The sequence below is a fragment of the Triticum dicoccoides genome, chromosome 4A (genome assembly GCF_002162155.2).
Source record: "Triticum dicoccoides isolate Atlit2015 ecotype Zavitan chromosome 4A, WEW_v2.0, whole genome shotgun sequence".
NCBI classification, from domain to species: domain Eukaryota; kingdom Viridiplantae; phylum Streptophyta; class Magnoliopsida; order Poales; family Poaceae; genus Triticum; species Triticum dicoccoides.
Genome location: NC_041386.1, coordinates 26416607 through 26419016, shown reverse-complemented (window position 1 = coordinate 26419016; position 2410 = coordinate 26416607). Strand labels below are relative to the sequence as shown.

Sequence of the window (2410 nt, the reverse complement as noted above, 5' to 3'; positions counted from 1 at the left end):
GTTGGTTCACTCGCGATACGGTCATATAGTTCTGGAAATCAAAGATCTGCTTGGTAGTAGGGAGTTTTTTCCACAAAAGATTAGTAGACTTCAAAATAGAGTTGCCGATCGTCTGGCGAAATATAGCCGGTCCGAACGAGCTACGGCTGTGTGGCTTGATTCGGCTCCACCATGTATCGAGGACATTTGGCCCCTCGACTGTAACTCTATTCATATGTAATGAAACTCCCTTTACCCCCGCAAAAAAAAACATGGTGGAGTGGGGTTGGAATTGAAGTCGAAATGGTGTCCGAGGAGGACAATATAGGATTACCCATTCCGACAACATTCATGGAGCGATATGAAAGAAACAGCTTCAAAACACATGAATTAGCAAAAACCCATTCCGACAACATCCATTCTCCATACGATGTACTAGCAAAAACCATACATGACCTGGAGGGATATGTCATACAGTACAATACACTGACTGTGGGCCCCATGAACCAGGCAATTCACTTGGAGAAAACACATGGAAGGTAAGTAGCTTTCCTTTCCTAATCCTAGTGAAAGGTGATCTTGGATGCACCACGCCCCAGTTCTCCATCGTCGGTAGATTGCTGCTCTCCTCCTCCGCCGCCCGTTATGGGATTGCAGGGAGGCTTCGATCTATGGGGTGGAGATGTAGTTTCTCGCGTTTTGAGGATTTTAGGTAGGCCTTAGTTATTCGTCGCTTCAACCCTTTCGACTGTGGTGGCGACGGCATACGATAAAGTCGTATCAGTGGCACATTGCTGATGGTAGCGGTGGCATCCACATGCTAATAATTCTTCCTTGAGCCTTCCCATCTCGACAGTGTTGTCATGTCGATGGTTCACGCCGTAGTTTTCCGCTGCCCGTTTTGGATATTTCAAGTTCAAAAGGGGAGCCATGTATGTTTGTTTTTTCCATACTCTTAACTTTGTTTTGTACTCCCTCCGTTCGTAAATATTTATCTTTTTAAATATTTCAACAAGTGACTACATACAAAGCAAAATGAGTGAATCTACACTCTAAACTATGTCTATATACATCCGTATGTGTAGCTCATTTGAAATCTCTAAAAAGACAATTATTTAGGAACGGAGGAAGTAGTTGCCAGGTGTGATTGTGTGTTAGACGATTTCCCTTTGTATATGGTTCGCAAAAAAAATGATTTTTTGGCAATAAGCATTGATGTTTTCTACATGCGTGCAAAAAGCAAGAAGGATGACACTACAGGGGGGCAGAAATGACTCCATGATGATTGGTTCTCGGCTTTCTGAGTTGCAGGTGTGGGCTTTGTCATGTGTGGTTTTTGTCGATGTGTCTTCATCGAGTTGCAGCGAGTTGATTGATTTTCTTTTCTTTTGCGATACTGAGACCCATATGTTGCGGGTTGCAGTAGTAGTGTGTACGGTGCTTCTGTCCCGTGGCTCCTCGGTTTGGGAGTAGTTCACATGTGGATCGGGTTGTGACGGTTTTTGTCCGGTTTTCCGCAAATTAACTGGGCAACTCTCTTTTTCTTAATTAATAGACGAGTCCGTTTCAAAAAAAATCAACATGAAATCACGTTTGTGGAGGTGCTGGCATTTTTGGAGCATCAATTTTTTCCCACACCTCCACAAATATGATTACATCACAAAAAGTTGCATGCGTGTAGAAAAAGCACCAAAGTTTCTTGCCAAAACGAACGGAAATTTTCATTTTTTTACTGTTTTTGTGGAATTAACTGTTCACTCAAGATCCTGTGAGCTCACTCACAATAGCACTTTCGTTTGGGGACTTCCATTTCTGAGCAACTAAGCCCTGTGGTTCTTAGCAACAAGCCAATGCGGACATATGGATTGGCGCATCATCCTTTTACAAGACGATAGCACAACAATTTTAGTGTGTCGATTAGAAACTCAGAATAATTCTCAGCACAAAAGTTTTCATGAACCAAGAAACATTGTTTAGCAGACATACACTACTGCAATGATCTAATATGGAGTACAAAACCACAGTGATATGGCTTTGGAACGATGACAAGCAGCTATGGAGAGCAAGGGATTGCGGACGATGATGAGCAGCTTGTTCAATGAGGCAAAGTAGCTCTCCTCCCGTGGAGAGAATGTGGCTGACTAACTTATTGTCATAGGCCGTCCCGACGTCGTACCTAGACAAGCATATGCCACAGAGATCATAAGAAAGATCAGCAGAAGATATATAGCTCTAGTTAACAACACGACGGTGATAAAAGAAATGTGCTCAAAGTGCATTTCAACGAGCAGCGCAACAGTAGTTTGAGAATTGAGACTAACATTAGGATCTGAAGGGTAAGTTTTGAGTACATTCCTCTTTTCTTGCTCTGAGAACTAAGTTTGTTTTTCACCCGACCAGTGAGTTGTTTTTTAAACTTTATATATATATA

General features: G+C 42.4%; 1 protein-coding gene across 1 annotated transcript in view; it reads right to left on the bottom strand.

The window, feature by feature from the left end:
* Positions 1–1885: 1885 nt before the first annotated feature.
* The window catches only part of LOC119288591, a 3799-nt gene continuing 3274 nt past the window's right edge, over positions 1886–2410 (bottom strand). Inside the window, exon 5 of the mRNA XM_037568184.1 lies at positions 1886–2155. The gene's annotated coding sequence lies outside the window, so the exon portion shown is untranslated. The remainder of the gene's footprint in view (positions 2156–2410) is intronic.